This window comes from Canis lupus, chromosome 12 (genome assembly GCF_048164855.1).
Source record: "Canis lupus baileyi chromosome 12, mCanLup2.hap1, whole genome shotgun sequence".
Lineage (NCBI taxonomy): Eukaryota > Metazoa > Chordata > Mammalia > Carnivora > Canidae > Canis > Canis lupus.
The window spans coordinates 6605064-6630210 of record NC_132849.1 but is presented as its reverse complement, the minus strand read 5'-3'; the positions used below and the strand labels follow the sequence as shown (position 1 = coordinate 6630210).

Genomic DNA, 25147 nt, shown 5'->3' with positions numbered 1-25147 from the left:
GAAGGGATACCCTAAGGAAAGGCAGAGAGGTGGAAAATAATGGGAGGTATTCAAGTCACAGCCAGCACACAACTTGGGCAGAGCTAGGGCATACACAGTGGAGTAGCAAGTCAAGAAATTTGGTATAGTAGGTAGCTTCTGAAATGGCTCCTAGTGGTTGCTTCCTGATATTCATACCTTCCTTGTGGAATCCCCATCTCTGACCCCCATGCAATAAGGCTATAAAAGACTGGACTGACTCCCATCTTGTTCCTTCTGTCTCTCTTTTTCTCTGTCTCTGTCTCTCTTTCTCATTCATTTCAGTAAAGCCAGCTGCCATGTTATGAGGCACCAAGGCCCTCAGTTCAACAGCCCACAAGAAACTGAATCCTACCGTAATCATTGGGTGAACTTAGAGGCAGATCTTTCCCTAGTTAAACCTTGAGATGACTATGGTCCCAGGTGATGCCTTGATTGCAATCTTATGACAGACTCTGAGGTAGAAGACCCAATCAAGCCATACTCATCCTCTAGACCCACAGAAACTGTTAGATAATGAATGTATGCTATGTTGAGCCATTAAGTTTGGGGATAATTTGTTATGCTGCAGCAATAATTAAAGTACTTAGAAAGGATTAGAGACAAATTTTGGAGGACATTCAGTAGCAGACTGACACAACTGCCCTATGACTGATATGTTTTGCCTATATCTACTGTAATATATATCAAATGTGAGGTATTAAAGGAATAATGATATGACTAGAGACAGGTTTGTCAAACACACGATGTGGCAGGAGTGCACAAGAGGAACATGGAAAGACTCTCAAGTTTAGAAAGAACTTTTGTGTAAATTAAGAAATTATACAAAACTGTTGATGGACCCAGAATCCTATGATGAGGAGCAAAGAAGACTCGAAAACCAGGGGCTGGGATGCCTGGGTGGCTCAGCAGTTAAGCATCTGCCTTAGGCTCAGGGTATGATCCTGGAGTCCCGGGATTGAGTCCCACATCGGGCTCCCTGCATGGAGCCTGCTTCTCCTTCTTCCTCTCTCTCTCTCTCTTTCTCATGAATAAATAAAATTTTTAAAGAAAGAAAGAAAACCTGGGGCAATGGAGAAGAGAGGGAAGACAGGCAAGGCATTAATCAGACTTGTATGGTCTTAACTGTAGATGGAATGTGGGGGTGCAGGAGAGTAGGAAATTAAATGAAGATCCTAAAGAAAAAGGACTAGAAAGGTAGAAATATGGAAACGTTATTTACAGAGATGAAAGAAAAGAAAGTTTTGAAAGGAAGATACTGAATTCAGCATGGGACCTGTTGAGTTTGAAGTGCCAGTGAAGCATCTACACAAGTTTGATAGTCAAGGCTGAGGTTGAAGCCAGAAGTTCGGGGAATCACCTATATAAAGCTCAAAACCTACTCCTAATGGGAAGTAGGGTTATGAGTCACAGCTCAAGTGACCCAACAACAACCTTAACACAGTGAAGGTGAAGCTGGAGCTCAGGGATCATGGTCATACTCCTTCATGTGTTGTCAGGGAGCCTGGCATCTTGCTGGGAGAACCAAGGGGCTAGTCCAAATGCATCTGGACCCTGATAAAGGGATACACAATTTCCTGCATGAATATACCAAAGACTAGCCCAGGGAGTAAGGTAAAGTCTTCAGGTCTCATTCCAGAGGCCCCTTCAACATGAATGCTCATGTTCAAGTTGTAAAAAAGGTGGGGATGGAAGGTTATCTTACACAAACAGAAAGTTAGAATGGTGATTTCTAGGACTGGGTGAGGGGAAAATGAGGAGTTGCTTAATGGGTACAGAGTTTCAGTTTTGCAAGATGAGAAAGTTCTGGAGATCAGTTGCATAACATAGGAGTATACTCAACAATGCACTTAAAAATTATTAAGACAGTGAAGCAGAGCTCACTAGAGGAGCAGTTTTTTTGGTGGTGGTGGTAGAGAGGAGTTGATCTTTTTTACCTCCTGACTCTGTGATCCTGGTCAAGCTTCTTTAAAGCTGGTCCTGCTGATTCTTCCATCTCAAAGTGTGGCACATCTACACTTTCCCTTTTGTTCTCCTGCTTCCCCCTGAATCTAGGCCCCATGCCACTTGGATGATTGTATACTCCTAGCTGTTCCCCCTGCCTCCCTGCCTCCCTGCCTAGAGACCCTATACACTGCCCCAGATTGATGATACCAGAACACCACTTAGCACATGACTACCCCAACTTAAGAAGACTCCACTGAGCCATAATTAAATCCTGAAGGAGCCCTCTGGGCTAGTCCATCTCTCCACTTCTTTCAGGCTCTCTCCTCTGCTGAGTCCCAGACATGCACCATGATTTTGCCCAGTGCCTCTCTGTTGCTTGCACTCTCTGCACTGCTCATGCCCCCCTGTACATTTATCCACCTGTGGGTGGCCTTTCAGACACAGCTCAGTGACTTCTCATCTCTATGAGGACCTCTGCCCTCTGTAGCTATACCTTTCTTCATACTATAATATCTTTTTTCTCTATTAATCATTTAATCATTATTATTCATTATTGATGACACCAAAAATTATATAAGCTCTTTGTTGTTCACTATGTGCTAGGTACTTTACATACTTACACTTTACACATTCTTTAATACTTACCATTAATCCTTACCAAATTTCCATGAAATAGGTATTATTAACATTATTTTTCAAATGAGGAAACTGAGACCTAGAGGGGTTATACAACTTACCTAAGATCATACCAGCCAAGAAGTGGTCAAGCTGAAAATCAAATTCAGGCCTATGGAACTCCAGAGCCTATGTTCTTTTTATATTATGTTATGTAACTTCTCACTCATTGGGTCATTATTAAGTCAGCAAATAATCACAGTGCGCCTATTATGTGCCATGCATCGTGGTGTGTTTCAAGATGGTCAAGGATAAATTAGACACAGCCCAAGCTTCAAAGAGCATTTCTTTTGTTCTGTATTTTCTTTCTGTCTGAATGCCTGTATTCAGTGGACAATCTTTTCCAGCAGACGGTAAGTGTGTAACATCAAGGATGGGGATTTCTCTTAAGCACTGCTATATTTTCATTATATAGCACAGTCTCTAGCACATAATAGATACTCAAAAAATATTTGTTGAACAAGTGAATAATGAGTGAATGAATGAAAAAATATTAAAAGAGGCCAAGGATGTAGAAGGAGAGAAGGGGGAGCAGGCCAAGGATAAAGCCCTCCATTTCCATGCCCCAAGATTCCCCAGGGGAACAGCATAAATATAGCAGTTTGAGAGCAAGACGGAATTTAGTGCTATTGTCACTGCTTAGCTGATGGATGAGAGTCAAATCGTTCCCATGTTGGCTATCTGGCCCATATGACTGACTGATAGATCCTGTACAATGTCCCCCGCTTCCACACCAGGAAGAGAGGACTTCAGGTCCAGGGGTCCCAAGTTCAATAGCCTTTTCTTTTTTGCCTTAAAAAATTGCTGAGGCATGAGATAGTTCCGTTCTCCACTGGCATCTTTGCACTGTGCCCAGTGAAACAATCATATCACATTCAGGAAGGCAATAGCCAGCAAAGGCAGGGAAACAGGAACCGTCCCCACGGATGTCCTCCCAGGGGAGACAGCCAGGGGCTGGGAACAAATGCTGTGTGAAAAGGAAAGCCAGACTTCACCAGTGGCTCCAGGTTGAGGGGCTGGCCCTTCCCAGCATCAAGCAGGACCCTCAGCCACAAATCCGGGAACAGCATGTTATTCTTAAACACACACACTTTAACTTCCCTACCCCCAGCCTCCCTAAACACACCTTAAAGCTTATGTGACATCTGAACAGGGAGCTTTGTACTGCAGAGCTCTGAACTGCATTCCTACTCCTTAGCCCCGAGGCCAGGCCCTCACCAGAAAAGCATTCATCTTCCTCTCCAGTCCATCTCCAAAAGTCCAGCAGCAGCCTGGGGGCTCTGCTCACTGTCTCCAAACATGTGTCAAGCCCAATCCCACTCCAATCCATTCTTCTCTTCCCCATCCACACACTCCCTTCCCTTCCTCTCTGATTAGCAAATTCTTCCCCTTGGGTCCTTGACCAGAGCATCTCAATCAGAGTCACCCTCTCTCACTTTTGAATTCCAGCAGCACTTCCTGTGTAAGTCAATGCTCCTAATCTTTTTCACGGAATAGAAAATAAGAATATTTTCTTATTGGCTCCCTGGAGTAACACATGGAGATGATCTTAGCCAGGGCAACTAGCCCAGGGACTCCAGATGCCTGCAGGATGAGGGGAACCAATACCTCAGATGTGCCTGTAATCAATTCAAGGTCAAGGAGTGCTGGGAAAGCTCAGGTCTATACGCTGCTTGACCCTGTTCTAGAGCAATCCTACAAGCTGGAACAAGAAGGGAAGTAAGTATATATGAAAGTCCTTGCCTTAAAGCACTTCCATGCTAATTGAAGGAGCAGAAGATGCCTACCTGTATAAATAAACACACACATATTCATTTTTAAGTTCTTTGTGTAACATAAAGAACATAGTCTTTGCCATCAAAGATGTGGAAGTTCAAACTCTGGCTTTGCCACTTACTTGCTGTATGAACTTAGGCAAGTTAATATTACCTCTCTGATCTCACCCTTTCCATCCATAAAATAGAGATAATAATGCCTATCTTCATAAGGTTGTGTTTTCTTAAAAAGATTTATTTGTATATTATTTTAAAGGTGGTGGAAGGGTGGAGGGAAAGAGCAAGAGAAACTTAAGAGGACTCTGTACTGAGCACAGAACCCATACAACACTGAGATCATGACTCTGAGATCACAACTGGAGCTGAGCAAGAGTTGGATGCTTAACCAACTACATCACCCAGATGCCCCCATAAGGTTGTGTTTTCAAATCACCTTTATTTTAGTGAGGCATAACTAACACACAATAAAGTTCACCCATTAAAAGCATACACTTTGCTAAATTTCCACAAGGGTATATAGCCATGTAATCACCACTACAATCGAGATATAGAACATTTCAATCATGCAAAAAAGTTCTGCCAGCTTCTTTACAGTCAATCCCCTCCCTACATTCCCTGTCCTCTGACAGTCATGGGTCTCGTTCTCGTCACTGTAATTTTGCCATTTTTTTAGTTTTTCATCTAAAAAAAATTGTACAGTCATAGTCCTTTGTGCCTGGCTTCTTTAACTTAGGATAATTCTTTTGGAATTTGTGTATATTGTGTGTATCCATAGTTCATTCCTTTTTATTGCTGAATAGAATTCCATTGTATGGGCATACCATGATTTGTTTATGCATTCTCCTGTTGATAGACTCGGGTTATTTACAATTTTTGGCTTTAACTAATAAAGCTGCTGTGAACATCCTTACACAAGTCTTTTTTGCCAACATGTTTTTATTTCTTTTGGGTTAGCATCTAAGAGATAAATTGCTGGATTATAGAGTAGGTTCATATTTAACAGTTTTTCTTCAAGTTTTAAAATTCCAGTTAGTTAACATACAGTGTAACTTTAGTTTCAGGTGCAAGATATAGTGATTTATCACTTACATATAGCACCTATTGCTCATCACAAGGGCCCTCCTTAATACCCATCACCTACTTAGACCATCCCTCACCCACCTCCCCTCTGGCAACCCTCAGTTTGTTCTCTGTAGTTAAGAGTCTGTTTCCTGGTTTGCCTCTCTTTTTCCCCCCCATATGTTCATCTGTTTTGTTTCTTAAATTCCACATATGAGTAAAGTCATTTGGTATTTGTCTTTCTCTGACTGACTTACTTCACTTAGCATAATACTCTCTAGCTCCATCCATGTCACAGCAAATGGCAAGATTTCATTCTTTTTTATGGCTGAGTTATTCATATATATATGTATATATGAATATATATATATACACATCTCACATGCATATATATACATACATATATACATATATGCATATATATACATACATCATATATATGTATATATGTGTATATATATATATATATATATATACATCTCACATCTTCTTTATCTGTTCATTAGTCGATTGGACTCTTTCCATAATTTGGCTATTGTTGATGATGTAATCCCTATCAAAATACCACCAGCGTTTTTCACAGAACTAGAATAAACAATCATAAAATTTGTATGGAACCACAAAAGACCCCAAATAAGCAAAGCCATCTTGAAAAAGCAAAGCAAAGCTAGAGGTATCATAATTTTGGACTTCAAGTTATATTGCAAAACTATAGTGATCAAGACTGTGTAGTATAGGCACAAAAACAGACATAAATCAATGGAATAAAATAGAAAACCCAGAAAGGACCCACAACTAAATGGCCAACTAATCTTTGACAAAGCAGAAAAAAAAATATCTGATGGGAAAAAAAGACCGTCCCTTCAACAAATGGTGTTGGAAAAACTGGACAGCCATATGCAAAAGAATGAAAGTGGACCACTTTCTTACACCATACACAAAAATAAATTCAAAATAGATGAAAGACGTATATGTGAGACAGGAAACCATTAAAATCCTGGAAGAAAATACAGGCAGTAACTCTTTGACCTCAACTGTAGCAACTTTGTACTAGAAATGTCTCCTGAGGCAAGGGAAACAAAAGCAAAAATAAACTGTTGAGACTTCATCAAAATAAAAGGTTTCCTCACAGTGAAAGAAACAATCAACAAAACTAAAAGGGATCTTTTCTGGTTCCATACAAATTTTAGGATTGTTTATTTCAACTCTGTGAAAAATGTTGATGATATTTTAATAGGGATTGCTTTGAATGTGTAGATTGCTTTGGGTAGCAGAGACATTTTAACAATATTTGTTGTTCCTCCATGAGCCTCAACCTACAGAATGGGAGAAGATATTTGCAAATGACATATCTGATAAAGGATTAGTATCCAAAATATATAAAGAACTTATAAAGCTGAACACCCAAAAAACAATAATCTAGTTTAGTAATGGGCAGAAGACATGAATAGACATTTTTCCAAAGCAGTCATATACATGGTGAACAGACACATGAAAAGATACTCCACATCACTCATTATTAGGGAAACACAAATCAAAACCACAATGAGATACCACCTCACACCTGTCAGAATGGCTAAAATTAACAACACAGAAAACAACAGGTGTTGGCAAGGATGTGGAGAAAGGGGAACCCTCTCATACTGTTGGTGGGACTGCAAGCTGGTGCAGCCATTCTGGAAAACAATATGGAGGTTCCTCAAAAAGTTAAAAATAGAACCACCCTATGATCGAGCAATTGCACTAGTAGATATTTACCCAAAGATATAAAAACACAGATTCAAACGGATACATGCACCCCAGTGTTCATGTTTAACTTTTTTAAGGACTTCCAAACACTGCTGCAAATTTGACCACCAATGTATGCAAGTTCCAATTTCCCTTTTTCATTATAGCCATTTTTAAAAGATTTTATTTTTAAGTAATCTCTACACCATACGTGGGGCTCAAATTTACAACCCCAAGATCGAGTCACATGTTCTGCTGAGACAGCCAGGTGCCCCTGATTGTAATTATTCTGGTGGATATGTACATAGTGTTATTTCATTGTGGTTTTAATTTGCATTTTCCTAATGACTAGTGATGTTGAACACATTTTCATGTGCATATTAGCCACATATATATCTTCTTTTGTGAAGTGTTTATGCAAGCCTTTTGCCCATTCTATTTGCTGGATTATCTTTTCACAATTGATCTGTAAGAATTCTTCACATTTATCAGAAAGAAGTTCTTTGTCAGATATAAGTTTTACAAATATTTTTTTCCTAGACTATGCCTGGTCTTTTTATTTTAATGATGTCTTTTAATGAGCAGAAGCTTTGAATGTTGATAAATCTAATTTGTCAATATTTTTTCTCTTTGATTAGTGCTTTTTGTGAGCTAAGAAATATCTTGTGATGCCAAGGTCACAAAAATATTCTCCTATGTTTTCCTCTAGAACTATTATAATTTTACCTTTTATGTTTAGGACTATGATCCATCTCAAATTAATTTTGTATATAGTATGATGTAAGGGTAAAGATTAATTTAAAAAATACATTTATCCTGCTGTTATATCACTATTTGGGGAAAGACTATCCCTTCCTCTACTGAACTAACTTGATAATTGGTCAAAAATCAATTTACCATATATGTGTGAATCTCTTTTCTGTACTCTATTCTGTTTTATTTATCTAATTTGTATGCTTCATAGAAATTACTATATTATAAAATATTAATTACTATATTCATGTAATCAAGTAATGGGAATTCTCCAAATTTATTCTTTTTCCAGATTGTTTTGACTATTTAAGTCCTTTGCATTTCTACATAAATTTAAGAATCAACATGTCAATTTATATTTTTAAGAATCCACTAGGATGTGATTGAGATTGTACTAAATCTATAGATCTATTTGTAGAGAATGGGCACTTTTCCCACATTGATTCTTCCAATCTGTAACCACAATATATCTCTCCTCTTGTTTATGATTTACTTAATTCCTCCCAACAATGTTTTGTGCTCAGTGTTGACATTTTGCACTTCTACTAAATTTATTCCCAAGCATTTTGTTTTCTATATTATTGTAATATTTTTATATTTAATTGTCCAATTTTTTACTGCTAGTATAAACAAATATGATCAATCTTTGTACAATGACTTTATATCATCTGATTTTTTAAATGCACTTGGTGGTTCCAGTACAATTTCGGGTGGGGGAGAATTTATGTTCCTCAGCATTTCCTGAATACACTGTCATGCCATCTGAAAAAAAAAAAAAAAAGACAATTTTACTTCATCTTTCTCAAACTTTATTTCATTTGTTTCTTTTCCATATTGTACTGGTTAGGGTCTTCCATACAATACTGAGTAGAAGTAGTGAGAACACTTGTTCTGATCTTAGGAGATACGCACTCAATATTATACTATTAAGTATGATGTAGCTATAGAATTTTTCATAGATGTTCATTATCAAATTGAGGAGGCTCTATCCCTTTTCTGGTGAGCATTTTAATCATGAATGAGTATTGAACATTTTCAAATATAGCTTCTTAAGGTGAAATGTAGATCATTGATTTTAAACATTTTTACTTTTCTGAAAAAAAAGAAAAAAGCTTTAAATGTGCCTTCAAGTATTTCTTTAGGAGGAAGGGCAAGACAGCATAAGAACATGGGACCCTGTTTCATCTGGTCCCTTGAATTTCGCTAGATAATTGTCAAATTATTCTGAACACCTATGAATTCAACCAGAGATGTAAGAAAAGAATTGCTGGAATTCAACAAATAGAAAAGCAGCCACTTTTTGCAAAATAGGGGGTGTGGAGAAGTGAATCTGAGGGGATATTTCAGAAGATAAACTGCAGTGGGAGGGAGCCTCTATAAGCCAGCTATCGGAAAGTGATAGCAGTGGAGCACAAAATCGGAATTTTTAGAAGTCTGCTCCAGTAAAAGAAGTCCCTGCCTGAAAGATGCTCAAGTAGTAAAGTGGAGGGATCCCTGGGTGGCGCAGTGGTTTGGCGCCTGCCTTTGGCCCAGGGCGCGATCCTGGAGACCCGGGATCGAATCCCACGTCGGGCTCCCAGTGCATGGAGCCTGCTTCTCCCTCTGCCTGTGTCTCTGCCTCTCTCTCTCTGTGTGACTATCATAAATAAATAAAAATTTTAAAAAAAAAGTAGTAAAGTGGAGCAGAATCCTAGGTAGGACAGCATGGTCTCAGGATCCCAGGGTCATAGAAAAAATGGGGTGCCTGAGTAGGCAGCATTCCCAAGCATTCAGCAGGGGAAACCATTATGGTTAGTGAGCCCAGGAGGGAGCTCTCAGCTCCAATCACCATAAACTGGGAACTGCAGCATGATTGGGCAACCACTCTCCCTGCAGGGGCCCTGCAAAGAGCAGAAACACAGTGGCCCTCCACCTTCCGTCAGGAGGATCAATGGGGTCCCACACCACAGGAGTCTGCAGAGTTTGGCACACACAAAAGTGAAGAATGTTTTTCCCTAAAGGTTTACTGAAGAGAGGAGACCATACTCTTTCAGCTCTGGGGCTGGGGGGGTCAAGGTGAAGCCATTTTTTATTTTCATCCTCTAAGGAGGCACAGGAGGCACAGAGAACAAAAGAAAATATAGAGCAACCAGTAACAGCTTACATGGAACCTGGCATTCTGGCAAGGGCAATGCAACTCCACCCAGGCAAAGACACCTGAGAATCAGCACATCAGACCCCTCCCCAAGAAGACCAGCTAAAACAAGAGGTGAATACCAAGTTTACAGAGCACACAAGACTGCAAAATTCCAGGGCTAGGGGAAAATAGCATATAGAATTTGAGGGGTTTTTCTCATGATTCATTTATCTTTCTTTTAAATTTTTTCCTTTTCTTTTTTTAAATTTCTTTCCTTTTCAATTAGTTTCTTATTTTCATCAACTCTTTGCTTTTAAGTATTTTTTTAACTTTCATTTTTTTACATTTACATTTTATAGATATATTCTTCATTCTTGACTTCCTTTTGCTGTATTCCTTTTTATTTTTGTGTATATGTAAGTTTTAGTTCTTCACAATCTGGGGATTTAGTGTCTTCTAATAAACAGACCAAAATACATCAAGGACCAAGTGGATCACCCTGCTTTGTCCACCTGAGAGATTATATTCTCTCTCCCTGCCCCTTTCTTTTCTTTTTTTTTTTCTTTCCTTTTTTAGTTTCTGGCCTCTTCAAAATTGTCTAGTGTGTATTTTGCTTGGGTCATGGTTATTTTGTTCTCTCATTCATCTATTCTTCTCTGGGCAAAATGACTAGAAGGAGGAATTCACAACAAAACAAAGAACCAGAGATAATACTCTCTGCCACAGATCTAATTCGTATGGATATAAGTAAAATGTCAGCGCTGGAATTCAGGATAACGATTATAAAGTTACTAGCTGGCCTTGAAAAAAGCATAAAAGACACTAGAGAATCTCTTAGTACAGAAACAAAATCTAACCAGGCTGAAATTAAAAATGCTTTAACTGAGATGCACTCAAAATTGGATGACCTAACAGCTAGGGTAAATGAGGCAGAAGAGAGAGTCAGTAATACAGAAGACAAGTTGATAGAATGGAAAGAAGCTGAAGAAAAGAGAGAAAACAACTAATGGACCATGAAAGGAGGCTTCAAGAAATCAGTGAAGCAATATTAGAATTAGTGGGGTCCCTGAGAAAGAAGAGAGAGAGGAACAGAAGGTATATTTGAGCAAATCATAGCTGAGAACTTCCTCATCTAGAGAAGGAAAGACATTCAAGTCCAAGAGGCAAAGAGGACCCCTCTCAAAATCAATAAAAATTGATAATATATAATACTAAACATATAATAGTGAAGCTTGCAAATTTCAGAGATAAAGAGAAAATCCTGAAAGCAGCTCAAGACAAGAACTCCTTAACCTACAGAGGTAGAAACATCAGGCTGGCAGTAGACCTGTCCACAGAGACCTGGCAGGCCCAAAAGGGCTGGCATGATATATTTAGTGTACCAAATGAGAAAAACATGTAGCTAAGAATACTTTATCCAGCAAGGCTGTCATTCAGAATGGAAGGAGAGATAAGCTGCCTGAACAAACAAAAACTAGAATTTGTGACCACTAAAACAGCCCTGCAAGAAATATTAAAGGATATCCTATAAGCGATGAGAGACCGAAAGTAACATAGACCAGAAAGAAACAGAGACAATCTACAGAAACAGGGACTGTGCAAGTAATACAGTGGCACTAAATTCATATCTTTCAATAGTTAGTCTGAATGTAAATGGGCTAAATGCTCTAATCAAAAGATATAGGGTAACAGATTGGTTAAAAAAGCAAGACCCGGGATCCATGGGTGGCGCAGCTGTTTGGCGCCTGCCTTTGGCCCAGGGCGCGATCCTGGAGACCCGGGATCAAATCCCACGTCGGGCTCCCAGTGCATGGAGCCTGCTTCTCCCTCTGCCTGTGTCTCTGCCTCTCTCTCCCTCTCTCTGTGTGACTATCATAAATAAATAAAAATTAAAAAAAAAAAAAAGCAAGACCCATCCATGTGCTGTCTACAAGAGACTCATTTGAAACCTAAAAACAGCTGCAGATTGAAAGCAAAGGGATGGAGATCCATTTATTATGCCAATGGACATCAAAAGAAAGCTGGCATAACAATCCTTATATCTGACCAATTAGGTTTTAAACCAAAGACTGTAGTAAGGAATGAAGAGGGACACTATATCATACTTAAAGGTTCTATCTAACAAGAAGATCTAACAATTATAAATATTTATGCTCCTTACTTGGGAATGGCCAATTATATAAACCAATTAATAAAAAACTTAAAGAAACACATTGATAATAATACAATCATAGTAGGGGACTTCAACACCCCACTCACTGCAATAAACAGATCATCTAAGCAGAAGACCAACAAAGAAACAAGAACTTTGAATAACACACTGGACCAGATGAACTTCACAGATATATTTAGAGCAGCCCATCCAACAGCAACAGAATACATTCTTCTCAAGTGCACATGGAACATTCTCCAAAATAGATCACATACTAGGCAACAAATCAGGTCTCAACTGACACCAAAAGATTGGGATTATTCCTTGCATATTTTCAGGCCACAATACTTTGAAACTTGAATTCAATCACAAGAGGAAATTTGGAATGAACTCAAACACTTGGAGGTTAAAGACCATCCTACTAAAGAAGGAATGAGTCAGCCAGGAAATTAAAGAAGTTTTTTTTTAATTCATGAAAACAAATTAAAATTAAAACACAACTGTTCTAAACCTTTGGAATACAGCAAAAGCTGTTAAGAGGGGAGTACATGGCAGTACAAGCCTTTCTCAAAAAATTAGAAGTCTCAAAAACACAAGATAAATTTACACCTAAAAGAGCTGGAGAAAGAACAGTAAAAAAACCTAAACCCAGTAGGAAAAGAGAAATAATAAAAATTAGAGCATAAATCAATGAAATAAAACCAGAAGAACAGTAGAACAGATCAATGAAACTAGAAGTTGATTCTTTGAAAGAATTCATAAGATCAATAAACACCTAGCCAGACTTATCAAAAAGAAAAGAGAGAGGACACAAATAAATAAAATCATGAATAAAAGAGGAGAGATCATGACCAACACCAAAGAAATACAAACAATTTTTAAAACTTGTTATAAGGGAGATCCCTTGGTGGCTCAGTAGTTTAGTGCCTGCCTTTGGTCCAGGGTGTTATCTTGGAGTCCCAGGATCAAGTCCCACATCAGGCTCCCTGCATGGAGCTTGCTTTTCCCTCTGCCTGTGTTTCTGCCTCTCATGAATAAATAAATAAAATCTTTTTAAAAAACGTATTATAAGCAACTATATGCCAACAAATTAGGCAATCTGGAAGAAATGGATACATTCTTGGAAACTTATAAACTACCAAAACTGAAACAAGAAGAAATAGAAAATCTGAACAGACCCATAACCAGCAAGGAAATTGAAGCAGTAATCAAAAATCTCCCAACAAACAAGAGTCCAGTGCCAGATGACTTCTCAGGGGAATTCTACCAAACATTTAAAGAAGAAATAATACCTATTCTACTAAAGAAGTTTCAAAGGATAGAAATGGAAGGAAAACTTCCAAACTCTTTCTATGAGGCCAGCATTACTTTGATCCCAAAACCAAACAAAGATCCCATTACAAAGGAGAATTACAGACCACTACCCTTGATGAACATGGCTGCCAAAATTCTCACCAAGATACTAGCCAATAGGATCCAACAGTACATTAAAGGATTATTCACCACAACCAACTGGGATTTATTCCTGAACTGCAAGGATGGTTCAACATCCACAAATCAATAAATGTGATACACTACATTAATAAAAGAATAAGAACCAGATGATACTCTCAATCGATGCAGAAAAAGTATTTGATAAAATACAGCTTCTTTCTTGGTTAAAACTCTCCATAGTGTAGGGATAGAGGTAACATACATCAATATCATAAAAACCATCTATGAAAAGCCCACAGTGAACATCATTCTCAGTGGGGAAAAACAGAGCTTTTCCCCTAAGGTCAGGAACACTACAGGATGTCCACTTTCACCACTGTTCAACATAGTACTAGAAGACTTAGCCTCAGCAATCAGACAACAAAAAAAAAAGTAAAAGGCTCTAAAATTGGCAAAGAAGAAGTTAAACTCTTACTCTTTGAAGATAATATGGTTCTCTATGTGGAAAGCCCAAAAGACTCCACCCCAAAATTGCTAGAACTCATACAGGAATTCAGCAAAGTGGCAGAATATAAAATCAGTGCACAAAGATCAGTTGCATTTCTATACACTCAGATAGAAGAAAGAGAAATTAAGGAATCAATACCATTTATAATTGCACCAAAAACAATAAGATACCTAGGAATAAGCTGAATAAAAGAAGTAGCAAAGGATCTGCATTCTTAGAAATGCAGAAGACTTATGAAAGAAATTCAGGAAGACACAAAGAAATGGAAAAACATTCCATGCTCATGGATTGGAAGAACAAATATTGTGAAAATGCCTATGCTATCCAGAGCAATTTCCACATTCAATGCAATCTCTATACCACCAAATTTTTTCACAGAGCTGGAATAAATAATCCTAAAATTTGTATGGAATCAGAAAACACCTGAATAACCAGAGGAATGTTGAAAAAGAAAACCAAAGCTGGTGGCATCACAATGCCTGACTTCAAGCTATATTACAAAGCTGTAATCATCAAGACAGTATGGTACTGGCACAAAAACAGACACATAGATTGATAGAACATAATAGAGAACCCAGAAATGGACCCTCAAATCTATGGTCAACTCATCTTCAACAAGGCAGGAAAGAATATCCAATGGGAAAAAAGACAGTATCTTCAACAAACGGTGTTGGGAAAATTGGACAGCCACATGCAGAATATAACTGGATCTTTTCTTACACCGTACACAAAGATAAACTTAAGATGGATGAAAAATCTAAATGTGAGACAGAAATCAATCAAAATCCTGGAGAAGAATGCAGGTAGCAATCTCTTTGACCTCAGCCACAGCAACTTCTTAGATATATCCCCAAAGGCAAGGGAAACAAAAGCAAAATGAACTATTGGGACTTTATCAAGATAAAAAGCTTTTGCACAGCAAAGGAAAAAGTCAACAAAAATAAAAGGCAACCCACAGAATGAGAGAAGATATTTACAAATGTCTTATCAGATAAAGAGCTAGTATCCAAAATCTCTGAAGAACTTATCAAATTCAACACCCAAGAAACAAACCAGTCAAGAAATGGGCAGAAAACATAAACAGACATTTCTCCAAAGACATACAAATGGCCAACAGACACATGAAAAAAGGCTCCACATCACTTGCCATCAGGGAAATACAAATCAAAACCACAATGAGATACCACCTCATACAGAGTCAGAATGGCTAAAATTAACAAGACAAAGACAACAAATGTTGGTGAAGATGCAGAGAAAGGAGAACTCTCATACACTGTTTGTGGGAATGCAAACTGGTGCAGCCACTCTGGAAAAGTGGCTTCCTTTTAACTTCCTTAAGAAGTTAAAAATAAAGCTACCCTACAATCCAGCAATTGCACTACTGGGTATTTACCCCAAAGATACAAATGTAGTGATCCAGTAGGGCACCTGCACCCGTGTTCACGGCAGCAATGTCCACAATAGCCAAACTATGGAAAGAACCAAGATGTCCACAGACAGATGAATGGATAAAGATGTAATATATATATATACATATATGTGTGTGTGTGTATGCATAAGGTAATATACAATGTATATATAATGGAATATTACTCAGCATTAGAAAGAACGAATACTCACCATTTATATTGTTGTGGATGGAACTGGGGGGTATTATGCTGAGCAAAATAAGTCAATCAAAGAAAGACAATTATCATATGGTTTCACTCATATGTGGAATAAAAGAAATAGCATGGAGGATCATAGGGTAAGGGAGGAAGAAGTGAATGGGAAGTCATCAAGGAGAAAAACCATAAGAAAATTAACTATAGGAAACAAACAGGGTTGCTAGAGGGGAAGTGGTTAGGGTATGGGTTAGTTGGGTGATGGGCATTAAGGAGGGCACGTGATGTGATGAACACTGGGTGTTAATACGAAACGGATAAAATATGTTTTTTACGATTTTATTTATTTATCTGAGAGAGAAAGAGAGAGTGTACAAGCAGGGGGAGCAGCAGGGGAGGGAGGAAAAGCAGACTCCCCATGGAGCAGGCAGCCCAAGCCTTAGGCAGGTACTTAAGTGACTGAGCAACTGATAAATTGTTGAACACTACATCTGAAACTAATGATGTACTATATGTTGGCTAATTGACTTTAAGTAATAAAATAAATTTCCATTTAAAAAGTTATTTTTTCAGAAGTATACTGACATTTTTGTTTCATTTTCCAATTTCTCTTATGATTTTTTCTTTAAGACATGGGCAATTTATGCATGTGTTGTTATATTTCTAAGTATTGGAGGATTTTTCTAGATACCTTATTGTTACAGATTTCTAACTTAATTTTACTATAGTCAAATATATTCTGTAAGATATTAATCTTCTGAAAGCACTGTCAGTTATTTTATGCCCCAGCCTATGGTCCAACTTGGGGAATGTTTGCTGAGCACTCAAATGTTTATTCTGCTATTACAGGGTAGAATGTTCTATAAATGTCAGTTAAGTAAAGTTGTTGATTGTGTAGTTCAAAACTTTTTATCCTTACTAACTTTTTAATTTACTTGTTCTATAAATTAGAGAAAGTTATTAAAATCTCCCACTATAATTAGATACTCGTCTATTTTTCCCTATAGTTCTGTCACGTTTTGCTTCTGTTATTAGATGCATTTATATTTAGAATTGTTATGTCTTGGGACGCCTGGGTGGCTCAGGGGTTTAGCGTCTGCCTTCAAGCTCAGGGCATGATCCCAGGATATGGAATCGAGTCCGACATCCAGCTTCCTGTGAAGATCCTGCTTCTCCCTCTGCCTATGTCTCTGCCTCTCTCTCTCTGTGTGTCTCGCATGAATAAATAAATAAATCTTTAAAAAAAGAAAAAGAATTGTTATGTCTTCCTCGTGAATTGACCCTTTTATTATTGCAAAATGTCCCTCTTTAAATATGGAAATATTCCTGGACTTTAAGTCTACTAATACTAATATAGCCACACCAAGTTGCCTCTATCTAACTGTTTATCTTTTCCTGTATATGTATCTTGTATTCAAGCTCTGTCTCCTCTGGATATCATTTACATGCCCTTCTGAAAATCTATCTTTTAAGTAAAATGTTTAGTCCATATTTATTTAATGTAATTATTGAGATCATTAGGTATAAGTCTACCGTCTTGCTTGTTTTTTCTACTTATCCCATCTGGATTTTCCCCTCTCTATTTCTCCTTTCCTGACTTTTTAGGGTTTTTTTTTTTTTTAATTTATTTTTTTTGGGGGGGGGTTTAATTGAACTTTTCTGGTATTCCATTTTATTTCCTCTATTGACAGTTAACTTGTATCTTGAGATTTTTTTCTTAGTGTTTGCTCTAGACATTACCATAGGTTTTGTTCATTTGTCATAATCTACTGAGAATATTGTGCACTTTACATGAAATGTGAGACTCTTGCAAAACTATACTTCCATCTGCTCCTCCATCCTTTGTGTTATTGCGATATGTTATACTTCTACCTATATCATATACCCTACAAGATATTCTTGCCAGTTTTAAGCAGTCACTCATCCCTTAAAGAAATTAAGAGGAAAAACGAAGGTAGTGTTGTATACTTACCTACATATTTACTCTCTGCTTTCATTCTGGTAGATCTGAATTTTCATCTGATATCTTCCTTCAGCCTAATAACTACTTGTTAGCATTTCTTGTGATGTAGGTCTGCTGGCAACAAAGTCTCTTAGCTTCTATTTATCTGAAAATGTCTCTCCCACCTCATAATTTAGGGATATTGTCACAGCATATTGAATTCTGAGTTGACAGGACTTGTTTTTCTTTCCACCTATGAAATATATCATTCCATTTCTTCTCACCTTCATTATTTCCTGTGAGAAGTCAGCTCTAATAGATTTTTTGTGTGTCCCAGTATGTTGTGTCCCCTCCCAGCTCTGGCTGCTTTTAAGTTTTTCCCTCTTCATTTTCTTTAGTTTTTAATTGGTTCTTAAAATACAGTTGACATATAATGCTACATTAGTTTTAGGTATACAACAAAGTGATTCAACAATTCTTTATGTGACTCAATGCTCGCCACAGTAAGTGTAGTCACCATCTGTCACCATACAGTGTGACTATATTATTGACTATATTTCCTATGCTGTACCTTTCATTTCCATGGCTTATTTACTTTATGATTGGAAATTTGTACCTGTTAATCCTCTTCACTAGTTTGTCCATCCCCACATTCACCTGCCCTCTGGTGACCACTTGTATTTAAAAATCTGTTTTTGTTTGTTCATTTGTTTTGTTTTTTAGATTCCACATATAAGTGAAATCATATGGTATTTGTGTTGCTCTGTCCAATTTATTTCACTTAGAATAATACCCTCTAGATCCATCCATGTTGTCACAAAGGGCAAGATTTCATCCTTATTCATGGATACATAATATTTGTGTGTGTGTTTGTGTGTGTGTGTGTGTGTGCATTGTGTATCCCGCTATGCCACATCTTCTTTATCCATTCATCTGCTGATGGACACTTGGGTTGCTTCTATATTTTAGTTAGTGTAAACAGTGTTGCAATAAACATAGTGATGCATATACCTTTTCAAATTTGTGTTTTCATTTGCTTTGGGTAAACATCAGTGAAATTCTGGATCGAATGGTATTTTTATCTTCAATCTCTTTGAAGAACCTCCATACTGCTTTCCACAGTGGTTGCATCAATTTACATTCCCACCAATAGTGCATAAAGGTTCCCTTTTCTCCACATCCTTGCCAACACTTATTTGTCTTTTTGATACTAGCCATTCTGGTTGGTGTTAGGTGATATCGCATTGCATTTTCCTGATGATTAATGACATTGAGCATCTTTTCATGTGTCTATTGGCCATCTGTATATCTTCCTTGGGTTTTTTTTTAAAGATTTCATTTATTTATTCATGAGAGACAAACAGAGAGAGAGGCAGAGACACAGACAGAGGGAGAAGCAGGCTCCATGCAGGGAGCCTGACGTGGGACTCGATCCTGGGTCTCCAGGATCAGGCCCTGGGCTGAAGGCGGTGCTAAACCCCTGAGCCACCCGGACTGCCCTATATGTCTTCTTTGATAGAATATCTATGCAGGTCCTTTTTGCCCATTTTAAAATCAGATTGTTTGTCTTTTTGGTGTTGAGTTGTATAAGTTCTTTATATTTTTTGGATATTAACCTTTTATTGGATATATGATTTACAAATATCTTTTCCCATTCAGTAGGTTGCCTTTCCATTTTGTTGATGGTTTCCTTTGTTATGAAAAGGCTTTTTATTTGGTATAGACCCAATAGTTTATTTTTGCTTTTTTTCCCTCTTGCCTGAGGAGACATGCCCATAAATGTGTTGCTAAAACCAATGTCTATTACTGCCTGTGTTTTATTTTAGGAGTTTTATGTTTTCGGGTCTCAAATTTAGGTCTTTAATCCATTTTGTGTATGGTGTAAGAAAGTGGTCCAGTTTCATTTTTTTGAATATAGCTGTCCAGTTCTCCCAATTCCATTTATTGAAAAGACCACCTTTTCCCCATTATTTATTATTGCCTCCTTTTTTACAGATTGACCATATAAGTATGGGTTTATTTCCAGATTTTCTCTTTATTTTTTATTTTCAGCAGTTTTACTACAATTTCCTCCATAGGACTTGCACTGATGAACATTGAAAACTGGGTATGTTCAGATTGAAGATTAAATCTCTTGAAACATTTTTTAAAATACTTTGACCTCATATTTTCCCAGATAAAGAAGGCAATGAAGGCCTTGGTGAGTATTGAAATTAGATATCTAGAATAAAAAGTTGAAAAAACAAAGCCATGAGAAAAAATTAAAGAAATATTATACTAGAATATAAGAAATCTGGGAAGAATCACGAAGAGAAAATGCACAGATATCTAACAATAATTAAAATGATCTTCAAAAAGATATGTGCACTTCCATGTTCATTGCAGCATTGTTTATAATAGCCAAGATATATAAATAACCGAAGTGTCCGTCAATGGATAAGTTAGTAAATAAATAAATAAATAGATAAATAAATAAATAAATAAATTGTGGTATGTATACAATGGAATGTTATTCAGCCATAAAAGAAAGAACAAAATCTTGCCACTTATAACAATATGGTTGGAACTTGAGGACATTTTGCTAAGTGAAATAAGCCAGACAGAGAAAGACAAATACCTATGATCTCTTTTACATGTGGGATCTGAAAAACAACCACAAGCTTATAGATATAGAGAACAGGTTGGTAGTTGCCAGGGGGTGGGTGGTGGTGAAATGAGTGAACTTTTTAAAGTTTAAGTAAATTGATTAAAAAGGTTTTTTAATATTAAAAAGATTTTTTAAAATTACCTTATGGTTGAGTAAGTCTGCTCCTACATATGTAACCAAATGATTTGAAAGCAGGGACTCAAAAAGAGGGGGCAGCCCTGGTGGCACAGCAGTTTAGCTCTGCCTGCAGCCCAGGGTGTGATCCAGGAGCCCAGGGTGTGATCCTGGAGTCCTGGGATCGAATCCCACATCAGGCTTCCTGCATGGAGTCTGCTTCTCCCTCTGCCTGTGTCTCTGACTCTCTCTCTCTCTCTGTCACTCATGAATAAATAAAATCTTTAAAAAAAAAAAAAAGAAGGAGGAGGAGGAGGAAAAAGAGTTCTTAGAAATTAAAATACAAAAGCAAGAACAAAATAATTCAATAGAGATATTGAAAGATATAATTGAAATGTATCAGAAAGTAGAACAAGAAAACAGACATAAAAATAGAAGACAAAATTAGAAGATAAATTCGGGATGTCCAACTCCTGATAAATTAAAAGTTTTGGAAAGAAAAAATATGAAGGAGGAAATCAGCAAAGAAGTAATACCAGAAAAGTTCCCCAAATTGAAGGACATAAAGTTCCAGATTGAAAGGACCCACCAAAAATCTATGCAATGAATTGATTTACATCAAGCACATCATTGTGCAGTTTAAGGGTGGTGGTGATAAAGACAATATTCCTGGATTTCCCTGGATAAAAGAGAAAAGAAGAAAAATGCGGAGCAACCCCAGTGGCTCAGTGGTTTAGCACCGCCTTCAGCCCAGGGCCTGATCCTGGAGACCCAGGATCGAGTCCCACATTGGGCTCTCTGCATGGAGCCTGCTTCTCCCTCTGCCTGTGTCTCTGCCTCTGTGTGTGTGTGTGTCTCTCTCATGAATAAATAAATAAAAGCTTTAAAAGAAAAATGCAAGATACTTTTTTAAAGTTCAGAAATCATGTGACACCTGAGTGGCTCAGCTGTTGAGCGTCTGTCTTTGGCCTAGGGCGTGATTCTGGAAGTCCCAGGATCGAGTCCCACATTGGGCTCCCTGCATGGAGTTTGCTTCGCTCTCTGCCCATGTCTCTGCCTTCCTCTGTGTGTCTCTCACAAATAAATAAAATTTTTAAAAAATAAATAAAGTTCAGAAATCAGAATAGTAATTACATGTCAAGGGATAATGGACCAATGTCCTCAAAATTCTGAAGAGAAATGATTCCAACCTAGAATTGCATTTCCAAGCAAACTATTGATTGAGCATGAGCTAGAAAAAAAGACATATTTGAACATGCCAGTCTCCTGGTATTTGGAAGTCTCCCAAAGATGTCTGGAAAAAATGTAATATACACAATCAGAATTGTGAGGAAAGGGGGAAAATGTGTGTGAAAAAAGGATAATGTTAAGAAAACTATATTCTTACCTTCTATTGTGAAATAGTGAGATAAATACCAGAAGAAATGCCTAATTGTCCCTGGAAAGTGGGACTTAGAGATAGGATATCTGTTTTTCAATCTAATCTTAAAGTACAAAGTGAATTTAAAAATATGTCCATATATTGCTTCTAGGAGGGACAATAACTAAAAATTACCTACCTGACTTGTATGATAGGCAGTGCTGTATGTTCAACAAGATGATTTTCTTTTTCTTCTGCATAATTGGCTAAACTGGCCTTCTTGTTAGGGTGGAGCTACATACATGTGAGTGGAAGCCACATGTGCTCTTCTCAGACCTGACACATAAAACTCTGCAATAAAAAATGTTTAATCAATCTTTTAGCTCTACCTAAATAAAACTGATTTTAGCAACCAAAGTTGTTCAATAATGAAAGAGACTATCTCAAAGAAGTGAGTTACCTGTTGCTAAAGTATTCAAATAGTATTAGTAAGACTCCCTATGAAGAAGCTGGAGAAGATGGTCCTGTCTTTGACATAGGATGAGCTAGCCAACATCTATGTTTTCATCAAACTCTAGTGTTCTATAGCTCAATTTCAGAATTTTGGGGTTCTATTCATTCATTCAACAAATACTGAAAGCCTATTATGTGCCAAGTACCGGGGATACCATAGTGAGCAGGAAAAATTTACCCAACCTGGAGGAATTTACCCACCTAGCAAAGGTGTGAGAAGAAATCAATCTGAGCTCTAGCACAAAGATTTAGATTAGTTCTAAGGAAGGGCTTGCTTAGCTGTTAAACACAGGAGCTTTGTGATTTATCTTTCTTATAATTTTTTTTTTATGATAGTCACAGAGAGAGAGAGAGAGAGAGAGAGAGGCAGAGACACAGGCAGAGGGAGAAGCAGGCTCCATGCACCGGGAGCCCGACGTGGGACTCGATCCCGGGTCTCCAGGATCACGCCCTGGGCCAAAGGCAGGCGCTAAACCACTGTGCCACCCAGGGATCCCTAAATCTTTTTAAATAGGAAAGATCCTTGTTTATCTGAGATGGTTTAAAATATAATCAAGTAATGCTTATAGAAAGAGGAATGAACTTGATAGTCTGGAAATCTTTCCTAGTCTGGTGAACCAATTATTGTCTGAACACATCTGGGAATATGTTATGTCAATACTTAGACCATTTCATTCAAAGTCTTCATGTGCATTTCCTAATCTTAATTAAGCAAAGATTAGGAGATGAATGGATCTCTTTCCCCCATTAATTAGAAGGAAAACTGAGGCAAACATGATTAAATGATTGTCCAGAACCAAGGCTGAACTTACCATTGATATTGATTAAGTAGCTACTATGTGCTGTGTATGCATTGACCTATGTACCTTAAGTATATTATTTATTCCTTTGAGCAACACAAGGGGTACATATTACAATTCATAGTTTGAAATTAGAAAAACTGAAACTCAGAGAGTAAAAATAACTTGCTGGTAAGCAGCAAATTCAGTATTCAAACCCAGATCTGTCTGATTCTAAAGCCTCTGCTCTTAACCACTATACTGTAGTATGATCATACACAATGTATATATAGCACCTGGGTTTGTAAATAATTCCTTAGGCTCTGCTAGCCAAGAAACATCCATGGCATACTCTCTCAATAAAGACTCATCTTGCCCCAGAACCTGTAGGGTCCTAGTTATGAAGGTTATAGAAGGTAATGGCAGGGCCCCAGGCTTCCAGGGCTAAGCAGCATGTCTCCAAATGATAGCTGCAGTGCTCCTGATGAGGAGATGGATACTACTGCCAATTAAAGTATTTGTTCCAGCTGGATCTAGCCTCCTCCCAGGGCTATAAAGCAGAAAGTTAACCCCCAACTGGGGCAAAGCCATCTTGCCTTCCGATGCCAGGATCATCCTGTGATTTGCTGGGGAAGATGTTTTCCCACTTGATAATTGGATATTAAAGGGTTATCCTTCTCACCAATTCTATAGGAAACCGCTGACATCCCCTTTATAACATGCTTCAAAATATTTTGGAAGATACATCCAACTGGAGAAGGCAGAGAAGAAATCCCTCAGAAGTCAGACACTAAGCACTGCTATGTCCCTCAGGAAGCCTTCCCAAATCCAGGTTGTGCTTTGTATTACACTTAATTGTATGCTGTCTTATAATGTAATAATTAGTGTATATTTCCAACCCACTACACTAAAGTGCAGCTTGTTGAAGCAGACTTTGGAGACAGATAGACCTGGATTCAAATCTAACTGGAACTGGGCAAGTTGCTGAATTGCTGAATTTCTCTGAATTTCTCTGAATCTCCACTTTCTCATATTAAAATTGAGTTAACAATATCTCCCATTAGAGGGTAATTCTTAGGCCTGAAAGTCCTTAGAGCAACTGACAGTTAATGGGCATTTGTCCCAGGTTTAGTCACTATTTGCTGAATGAGGAGAATGCTCTGAACTTGGAATCGAAAGATCTGAGTTTTAATTCCAATTGACTGACTGTGTAACCATGGTCCAAGAGCTTCCCTTGGATGGACCTCAATTTCCTTACTCATAGTATAGAGTTGGTAATACTTACCTCATCTGACTGAAGATGCATTAAGCATAACTGTGCCAAGTACAGTGGTTCTACACCGTTTATACATTAGAATTAGAATGTTGGGAGCTTTTGAAAAATATTGATTTCCAGCTTTACCTAGGTCATAAAAAAAAAACTCTGGGGCTGAGGTGTAGGCAGTATATATATTTCCAGAGGAGTTTCTAGTAGCCAGACAAAGCTGAGAATCACTAGTTTACATAGTGCCTGACACTCTACAAGCACCAATAACTGTTTTTCCTTTCAGGTAGAAGTGATGATGATAAGGGAAATTTCCTAGAGGGAAGACAGGATCCCTATTCCTAATTCATTCCACACAAATCCTATTACTTAGAAATTCAATATTTATTATTTAAAAAATAGAAATGCTGCTAGGATGGCTATATTTATAAATATTTACAATTTAAGCTAGAAGAACTCTTTAAAAACATCTAGTCCAAACCTCTCATTTTGTAGATAAGGAAACTGAGACCCAGAGAGAAGAAGTGATTTTTCCTGTGTCACATAGTGGCAAAAACACAAGTCTGCAGATCCCCCAAACTGCTATTGTGGCACTGGATAATAGCATTTTCCTCAAGCTACTAAGTGACAGAAGGCAAGGAAGAAGTCAGACTCAGTCATTCAACACATGCACAACCCTTATGCAAGATACTGTAATAAGTGCTGTGGTGGCAGGGATAAATCAGGTAGAGATTCCACTTTGATGGAGAGATTACAAAT

The 25147-nt window shown here is 37.7% G+C and overlaps 1 protein-coding gene and 1 long non-coding RNA gene across 27 annotated transcripts in view; one reads left to right on the top strand and one right to left on the bottom strand.

Annotated features, from left to right (window-relative positions):
* The window catches only part of LOC140601024 (uncharacterized), a 99288-nt gene that overhangs the window by 35954 nt on the left and 38187 nt on the right, over window positions 1-25147 (bottom strand). For 2 of the 8 annotated variants that reach the window (XR_012004078.1, XR_012004079.1), the window contains exon 6: window positions 22032-22183. This is a non-coding gene — a long non-coding RNA (uncharacterized lncRNA). Of the gene's footprint in view, window positions 1-5171; window positions 8718-19761; window positions 19933-22031; window positions 22184-25147 lie in introns of those variants that run through there. The other 6 variants (XR_012004084.1, XR_012004083.1, XR_012004082.1 and 3 more) reach the window with 6 other exon arrangements.
* The window catches only part of GJA8 (gap junction protein alpha 8), a 70167-nt gene that overhangs the window by 13348 nt on the left and 31672 nt on the right, over window positions 1-25147 (top strand). The window contains exons 1-3 of one of the 19 annotated variants that reach the window (XM_072769446.1): window positions 2830-2993; window positions 23818-23956; window positions 24884-25113. The exons of 7 other annotated variants lie outside the window; for them this stretch is intronic. The gene's annotated coding sequence lies outside the window, so the exon portion shown is untranslated. Of the gene's footprint in view, window positions 1-2824; window positions 2994-4671; window positions 4831-19760; window positions 19819-23817; window positions 23957-24883; window positions 25114-25147 lie in introns of those variants that run through there. 11 more of the 19 variants (XM_072769444.1, XM_072769454.1, XM_072769448.1 and 8 more) reach the window with 11 other exon arrangements.